At 43.2% G+C, this 9,397-nt stretch overlaps 1 protein-coding gene across 3 annotated transcripts in view; it reads right to left on the bottom strand.

The window, feature by feature from the left end:
- The window catches only part of LOC103393554 (tubulin beta chain), an 18,888-nt gene extending 9,724 nt beyond the window's left edge, over window positions 1-9,164 (bottom strand). For all 3 annotated transcript variants that reach the window (XR_003052520.1, XR_003052521.1, XR_003052519.1), the window contains exons 1-3: window positions 8,347-9,164; window positions 7,430-7,474; window positions 3,506-3,588 (exon numbers count right to left, since the gene is read on the bottom strand). The gene's annotated coding sequence lies outside the window, so the exon portion shown is untranslated. The remainder of the gene's footprint in view (window positions 1-3,505; window positions 3,589-7,429; window positions 7,475-8,346) is intronic.
- Between the last annotated feature and the right edge of the window lie 233 nt (window positions 9,165-9,397).

The following is a 9,397-nucleotide window of genomic DNA, read 5'->3' on the forward strand; positions in this document are numbered from 1 at the left end:
CACACAACAAAGGTGACGTAGAACCAGATTTATCCGAGGATCATCACACACTTTAACATGACTCGCTGTAGGTTCAGGGGCAAGAAGGGGGAGAAGGATGGAGGGGGAGAAGGATGGAGGGGGGAGAAGTAGAGAGGGGTGGGGGGGAAACCGACATGGGAATGCACTGGGATGGAGGGATGGATGGTAATGGGAGGAAGAGGAGGAGGAGTTTAAAGAGTAATGATGAAAAGGATGGAGGGAGCAGAGGGAAGGAGAGAAAGAAGGGGGAGGAGGGGGGAGGAGGAGGGAGGAGGGGGGGAATGGGATGCAGATGAATGATGCTATTGGACAGTATTTCATGTCCGACTGTGACGCCTGCCACAGCGCTCACAGCAGGGTGTGTGTTCTGTGTGTGTGTGTGTGTTTCACATGCTGTCTTTGCATTCCATATGGAAAATGGTCCGTGTGTGAGAGAGAGAGAGAGAGAAAGAGAGAGAGAGAGAGAGTGAACATACGTTATTGGACTGTTACCAAGAACACATCATTATGTGAGTGTGTGTGAGTGTGAGAGTACACGTGTGTGTGTGTGTGTGTGTGTGCCCACTGTGAGATTAATTCAGCCCAATTATTTGAGGTGAGATTGAAATCGGGGCGAGGACACAGCTGAGCTCATCCCTGATCCCCCCCTCCTCCTCTCCTCTCCTCTCCTTCCTTCCTTCTTTTCTTCTTTCCTTCTTTCCTTCCTTTTTTGTTCCTTCCTTTTTTTATCTTCCTTCCGTCCTTACTTCCTTCCTTCCTCCTTATCTTCCTTCTTTCCTTACATCCGTCCTTCCTTATTTTCCTCCCTTCTGTACGGCCGTTCTTCCTTCCTTCCTTCGTTCTTTCCTTCCTTATCTTCCTTCCTTCTTCTTGCAGATTGTTCTGCAGAACCATGTTGAACACACGAACACACACCCACACACACACATAAACACCATAAATAACACACACACACAGATGAGATCCATGGAGTCACAAACATTTCACATCAGCCCCGATAAATAATGAAGCAGTTTTTATGAACGTCAGATGAAATGACCTTTTCTGAAGAAGGAAACAAATGTTTCCCTGCTGCATCAGCTGAGCTCACTCTGTGTGTGTGTGTGTGTGTGTGTCTAAGGGGGAGGCAAAGGGAGGAGGGGGGAGTTAGCAGTTTGAGGTGTCATGGCGTTACTGGTATTAAGAGGAATAATTGAGTTGCTCAACAGAGCGAGGACCAATCAGTGCCCTGGATTCCACCCTGCAGAGAGGGACGGAAAACACACACGTGCAAACGCACACGCACACACACTCAAACATGGGCTGCTGGTTGTGCTGTGGGATCGATACCGTCCTACAGCGCCACCTACAGGCGCAGTACACAACCATAAGACACAGCGGTTCTTCTCAGTGAACCTGTTTGTTGTAATAAACACCCGTGAAAACTGCTGTTTACATTTCCTGTCCCAGAGTGAATGTTAACGGTTTGGTTTATTTTTAAATGTCGTTTAAATCGTACTCATATTTTCACCTCCTCTGAGGAGAAGGAAAAAAAAAAGTTCCTGCGATCGGCTACACCTCAACGTTAGAACTAAAGTCGGTACTGCTCTGTGGGACCCTTACTCACTGGAACCCCCAGTGGTAACTTTGGGTAATTCTAGTCGACCTGTGGCCGTAAACTCAACACTGTTCTTTGTCTGTAAATCTGTGAATGTTTCAGTTTCAGTAAAAGCTCAAATCACTGTTTCTGCCTCGACTGCCAAGTTTAAGTTAACAAAAAATGTCAATAATAAAAATGTAATAAAATTAATAAAAAGATAAAGAACAAAATGTTGTGACACAGAAATGGACAGAGAACAGTTTGTTGATGAGGATTAAACTCAACTTCAGGAAAGTAAAAAAAAAGATCAAATGTCAGACCACAAATGCATCATGCAGGGGAGTCGGGGGGAGGAGCGGGGGAGGAGCGGGGGAGTGGTGGAAAGGTTGGGGTGTCTCTGCTGAACGACAGGAATATCAGTGTTGCTTTTGCTACATAAATGTTTGTCTGTTTGGCCGAGGTCAGAGATCAGACGGAGGGAAAGCAAGGGAAACGTGGGTGAGGGACGGGGGGAGATCCCTGTGGAGGAGAGGGGAGAGGATGGATGGTTGGATCGCACGGCACGGAGAGGGGGAGGCAACGACCGAGGAATTCAAAATGGTGACGAGGAAGAGTTTGAGGTTTACAGAGTTACAGGTTCAGGGTCGAGACAGCGCCCCCTGTCTAGCATAGAGCAGCTTTACAGCTCATCAGGTCCAAGAGTCGTCTTTGTGTGTTTACGTTTGTACCTCAGGTGAATTTAGGGTTTGGCGCCCCCTAATGCCATCCGTTGATCCATGATTTGTATTATTGCTAATCTAATTCTAGAGATTTATTATAAAAAAAGATTCTTTTAAATTTTAATTTCTCATGATCTACCAGTACTGCCTTTGCGACCCACTGGTTGATCCCAATGTTTACTGCGCACCTCTGAGTTACAGCATTGGCCACCAGAGGGCGCCCCATAGGCCAACGCCTGGTCAATATCAAGTTGCTGTTTTTAAATGATGTCATTTGTTTCTGTCCTCTAGTGTGTCAGGCTGAGTGTCGATGGTGTGACCAGTGTCGGAATGACGGACCAGGTGGAGAAAAACAAGCTGCGGTGGAGGAGAGGACGACGGGTCGGGCCGAGGCAGGGGCTGGGTAATAGAGGGAGATAGATGTGTGTGCTCGCTCGCCCCCACGCTGAGCTCAGTCGCCGCTGTGCGACTGCACGACTTTCACGCCGCAAAAAATGTCCCTGGTGTCTGAGCTGGAGGAGAATTATCATCACGGAAATGACCTTCCTGACACCTCAACTCTGACCCGTGCCGTGACCCCTGAGAGGAACCGGGCCTCGGAAGGATGTGTCCGTTTCCCAGAGAGACGGTTACAGCACAGCGGGAGCTGAGAATACTTGCTGACACGCACACGGAAAACACACAAAGACAATATTGTGGAACAGTAAATTCAGGCACAAACACACACACATATAAAAACACATTCTCTACTTCAACACACACACACACACACACACATGCAGCCTGGGAACTTCTGCAAGAAAAACTAAGGAATGTTCCACTCGTTCCCTCTGGTGTTAGAGGGAGTCTCAGCCATGTGTGTGTGTGTAAACTATATATATATATATTATTTTTATATTCAATAAAAAATGATACTTCATATTTAATCGATCGTGATGTAATTTGTGTTTTTGGTGTTTTTAAATATCCCACAGTGTCTGATTCATGTTCAAATGTATTAAAGATAATTACCTTTGTGGGACGTTAAAGCAGGGTGTGTGTGTGTGTGGGGGGGTCCACCTAAGGTTACACGCGCCCCCTACTGTACCACAGGGGACCGCCACAGCTGTGTCACATTACCATTACCTTATTACCCCACATCTACCAACCACTTTGTTAAGTTCTACGATGTAAAAATTAAAAAAACCTGTTCCGACCGCAGCCTGGTGGTGAAAGTTCAGGGGCGTGGTCCACATCCTATATCACATCAAACTGGAGTTTTAACAAGACCTAAAAGAGAAGAAAAAAAAAACAAAACAAAAGGTAAAAATGATTTTACGGCGTCTCCGTAGCTTTAAATTCCCATTATAAGACAACGTGAGGCTGCTAACGGAGGAGGACGGAGTTTAGAGCTGGAAGTTTCCATTTAAATGTTTTTTATTAGTTCAGAATCAGAGGCGCTGCAGCGGCAGGGCATTACGGTACCGAGCCATTAGACGGTGGACCAGACGATAATTAAAGACTAATTAAAGAAATAAAATAACTAATTCATGTGCAGCCGAGCGGCAGAGCGTCACGGAGGTGGATAATAAGGAGGACGTACAGTCTCTACTGGAGCCTCATTGTTACTGCACTCTTCATTCACAACAGTTACAACAGATCACACACAGACACATAACCACTGACCACTGACCACACATTGGTCGATGACACGTCCAGAGGCCTCGTCATTCACAGGGTTCTAATTAGCGCCACACAGAACATGGTTTTTGCTACAAACGTTTCCTCATCTCGTCACAATTATGAGTATTATGTTGATTAGTGCCTTGCTTCAGGGTTAGAGTCCACCCAAAGGCAGCCACTGGAGACGACAGAATTTACCAGTATCGTCCGCTACAATGTGCCTCTGGTCCACGGACCAGATGTTGGACACACGAAAAACACAAGACGTCTTCAAACCGCTTCACGGATAAAACCAGGGGTGTGTATTGGCAAGAATCTGGCGACACGATACATATCACGATACAGGGGCAAACGATACGATATATTGCGATACTACAGGCATGACAATGTATTAGGTATTTTTAAACACAGTTTACAGCAAGATGCAAGGATGGAGGATAAGAAGGAAGGAAGGATGTAAGGAACGAGGATAGGAAGGAAGGAAGGAAGGAAGGAATGAGGGTAGAAAGGAAGGATGTAAGGAAGGAGGGTAGGAAGGAAGGAAGGACGTAAGGAGGATAGGAAGAAAGGAAGGGAGGATGTAAGGAATGAGGGTAGGAAGGAAGGAAGGAAGGATGTAAGGAGGGTAGGAAGAAAGGAAGGAAGGAGGATAGGAAGAAAGGAAGGAAGGATGTAAGGAGGGTAGGAAGAAAGGAAGGAAGGATGTAAGGAATGAGGGTAGGAAGGAAGGAGAGAAAGAAGGAAGGAAAGAAAGACCGTCTCTTTTTTGTCTTTCTTGGAAAGAAAGATAAAAAGACAGAAAGAGACAAAAAAAATAATGAAGAAAATAAAGCAGGAACAACAATAAATAAAATAAATAAAATGCCGTTTTATTTTGTGACTCGGTGAAATAGAAAGACGGAGGGAAAAGAGACGAAGGAGCAGAGGGTGAAGCCAGAGAGTGGAGGATGAGAACAGACTGTTTGAAAGACACAATTTGATTCAATTTTCCACTCAATAAAATACAACCATCAGCTCTGCATACACACACACACACACACAGCAGCGCGCGCACACACACACTCCCAAAGACACACACACAGTATCTGTCTCCAGAGTGGTGTTTTAATTGAAGCAGGTTACGGTCGTGTCTCGATGAAATTGGAAAAATTAATCAGCTGGAAAACAGTGTGTTTTCTTCCCTCCGGCCTTTCAACCCTCCCTCTCTCTCCCTCTGTCTCTCTCTCCCTCTGTCTCTCTCTCCCTCTCTCTCCCCCCTCTCTCTTCATCAGTGTGATATGAGAAGACTGGCAAATTAATTTGTAAGAAACCAGCTTTGTGTGTGCATCGCGGTGCTTTTGTTTAGATGTGATTTGTGCATATGGATAAAATTTTAATTGGTTTTAATCCGTGTGTGTGTGTGTGTGTGTGTGTGTGAGTGAACATGTGTGCTGCCTCCTTCAGGCCGTCGTTCTCTCCGACACAGAGTTAAACCTCACTCTTCCTTCAAGTGTAAAACATTAACTTCAGTGAAAATGTTTGTCTCTGAACCACAGCTGGGTCTAACGTTGACTTTGGTTTAATAATAATTCATAAATAATTCATAAATAACTCTCCTTCTCGTTGACAACTGTGTTCCTGACGACGTGATCTCCATTTAGTCTGATGTTTTATGGAGCACCGTGATAATACAGACAGTGATGCAGCGGTGACATTTAACAATACAGTCCAAAGGTCAGGACGTTTGAACCACCGCCGCCGTCGTCATCACTTCCAGTCTACACCCGGGGCTTTAATCTAACTGCAGTATCGCAGTATTCATGACACAAATACGTCGCAGTACTGGGAAAACAAAGTTGGAATAGTTTTTAATTAAAAACTAGAATAATACATCTGTGCCTCGGAGTGTGTAAACGACGAGCGTGGCTAAAGTCGACAACAGAGAGTAGTGTACAACCCCTGGTCACTGGGCTGGTACAAGGCCGCGGGCAAAATTAAATAAATAATCAGAAAGACTGGATCAGGAAGCCCAGGGTGTCTGCGTATAAACAGGAAGTGATGTCATCCTGTGTTCTTTGACACTAAGAAGGGACACAGACTCTCTGCTGCAGGGCTGGAAGACAATGACTGATTCTCCAGTCACTGCAACCGCTGCTGTTTATGCAACATTACGTTAGCCAATTGGGCGTCACTGTGAATTAATAAGGCCATCCGTCTGCCCGGCAACAAAGACAAAAAGAAGAGAAAAAGAAAAACAAACTACAAAAAAAAAATAAGAAAATATGCAAGAACTTCTGTTAAAGCAACTGTAAAGTTATAATTACATTTTTGTTTTCGTCCGTACTGTCTGATGCTGATGGTGGCGCTGTCTGACAGACTCGTTCAGATTCATGACGACATCTAAAGCCATGTTTGAATAGTAGTAGTGATTTAATGTAAAATGTTTCTTTCATTTAATAAACTAATTGTCATTTTAAAAGAAAAAAAGAAAACCAAACAACCTTCCCTTCAACTGAAAATAACAGTTTATAAAATAAACAGTTATATAGTAATAAGATGTGCGGTTGGTTGATTTCTGTTCGGTTATACCATTTTCTGAGTGTGTGTGTGTGTGTGTTTGAGCCCCCGGTTAGTCATTAGCGCAGCAGTGCTACAGGGAACAAAAGTTCTCCGATTGTGAAACACATTAGTTCAAGAGGCATCGAAGCAAAGGGACACACACACACATGCACACACACGTACAGTAAACACACACACACACACACCATGCACTCACAGACACAAGGATCATTAAAGATCAGATAGAGTCCACTGTATGTACATTAGCGGCCGTGATCATTCGCCTAAAGCGCCGAACGCGAGTGTCTGTGATTGGACGATTCTCAGACTGAAATTAATTATTCATGTGATTTCATCAAAAACCTGGTGGTGGAGTTTAGCAGTTTGGTATTTTTTACTGACAAAGAGGGAAGTGTTGAGTTGATCAGATATCAGTAAACACACACACACACACACAGACACACACACAGTGAACCAGGTCTCTGTGACCCCAAGCTGGAGGCAGTGATGAGAATCTAACTTTAAACTTCATTAACTATCACAGCCTGGAGGAAGAGTCGGAGTGAGGGGGAGGTGAAGGGGGGCGGGGGAGGGAGAGGGAGAGAGAGAGAGAGAGAAAAAGAGAGAAAGAGAGAATTGAACCATATTTTTACTCTTAGAAATGACTGTAACATAGTTAATATATTAGCTAAAAGCTAATATGTAGCTACTTGAATATAGCTAAAACACATTCCTTCGGAGCAGTACTAGAACAGCAGGAACGGTAAATTCAAACACCTGTGACATCACAGTCCACGACACGGTCCTGCTGCCCCTAGAGGGCGAGGAGGTAAGTGCAAGGATCCAGGCCTAAACATTCGGGCAGCGTTCCATTAAGGTCATCAGAAAGGTGTGTTTGTTTGCGTATTACCTGAGAGTGGACGAAAGGAAGGAGGAGTCGGGACTGAAAGAGCGTCTGTGGTGGAAACAAAAAAGAAAAAAAAGAGAAGACAGACGTGAGAAGAGGGTGAGGAGAAAAGACGTCGATCAGCCTGAGTGGAGGAGGAAAAAAGAAAACCAGACAAATATTAGCTGTGTCCATCCACAAACATACTTCCCTCAGCACTGTGTGTGTTTGAGCATGTTTACATTCAGCTACTCAGCGTGTGTGTGTGTGAGTGTGTGTGTGTTTCAGACAGTTTGTGGTCTAAGCACTTTGTTAACAGACAAATTGCATCTATTGTAATAAGACAAGACAAGACAAGAGGGGGCAGTGTGTCTGTGTTAGCCGTCTCTCACTCGTCCTCTGGGTTTGTTCGAGATAACACTAGGATAGAGATGAAGAAAAACAAAGAACATAGGAAGACGACAACAACAACAATGAAGCTCCTTCTCCCTGAAACATTTCAGTATTTTAATACCTCTAATTTATTTACACAGCTAAAGCAAAGTGGAACATGGGAGACATTTTAAATATGTATTTCACAAACATAACATTATTTAATCACATGTTAATGGCAATGTATTTTTGTAAGTTTATATATAAACACAGGTGTGTAACTTTTAGACTGAATAATTTTAAATACATTAATACTTTAATTAAATACTTTAATACTTTAATTATTTTGGAAAATCACAGTGCAAAATGCGGAGGAAATTTGTGAAAAAACAACTTTAAAATGTACAACGGACAACAGCTAAACTTTGGAACCTTATTTTGGAAAAACCGGTCGAGTTGTTTACTTCCTACTTTCACTACAGCTCAAAACGCGGAGGAAATGTGTAAATAAAAACCTTTAAAACGTACAACGGACAAGAAAGAAAAAGAATAAAGAAACAAATACTCACCTCTAATAAAACAGCGATAACGACAAACCGTCTTCGTAACCTAAAAAGAACCAAATCGAACTGTTGGGTGCTAGCTGCTTTTGTACTCAGTAGCTCCTCCTACTGGGCACTAATTGACACTCGCCTCTTTAAAATGGCAGGAAATCATTGGCTTCGGTTTCCTTCAGTCAGAACACGGAAGTACGCCGCGACGTCAGGATGTCACGTGAGTACCGTGATGCCTGTGCGTGAATGTGTTGAATGTCAGCGCTGCGTTTGACGAATTGTGTGGATGAGAAACTGCGGACAAACGTTTTGAACTTCGAACTTTTACGCCACACAGTGCATGTTATACGCATATGATTATGAATGTTTCGACCAGCTGTCGAATCGAGGGAAACTTTAAGAAATCGCTCGGCGACTTAGTAGAGCGAAATCGCGGAAGTCGACCGGAAGTGCCTCGGTGATTTCCGTTGTGACTTTTTAATGTGAGCGATTGGATTGGACGTTAGTTGTTGTTTTCTGGGGATGATTTTTTAAAGGCTTACTGTTTATTTGTTTTGAATTTAAACGAAAAAATGAATATTTATGATTTGAAGGTTGTGCTTGACGTTGTTGTCGTGTGTCCTCCTCAACTGGTTGTTGTTTTGGAACGTGAATCGATGTTGTTGTTTGTTGATGTACATTTTAGAAACATACAGTGATCACGTGACCATGATGCTGTGGAGATATGAAGAACAACAAGAAAAGTTGATGAAAAATGCCAGTTGTGTTGTTATTATATGATATTATTATATTATTATATATTATATCAAGCTACAGTAAACATACAAAATACAAAAAATACATACATAAAAATAAATAATAAATATTAAATAGAAAAAGTAAAGTTATAGTCATAGTAGGTCATAAAGTAATAAGTTGTTGTTGGGGTTCTGCAATGTTGTTTTTTTTAAAAAACCTCTGTTTGGGTCGAATAGGCCCCCCCTGCCCCCTAACTGACCCTAAGTCCCATCCCCTTGAACTTGACTGCCATGTCTATGTTTCAACTTGGCTGTGGCTTTTGTTTTGC

Source organism: Cynoglossus semilaevis, chromosome 17, assembly GCF_000523025.1.
Source record: "Cynoglossus semilaevis isolate Cse_v1.0 chromosome 17, Cse_v1.0, whole genome shotgun sequence".
NCBI classification, from domain to species: Eukaryota; Metazoa; Chordata; class Actinopteri; order Pleuronectiformes; family Cynoglossidae; genus Cynoglossus; species Cynoglossus semilaevis.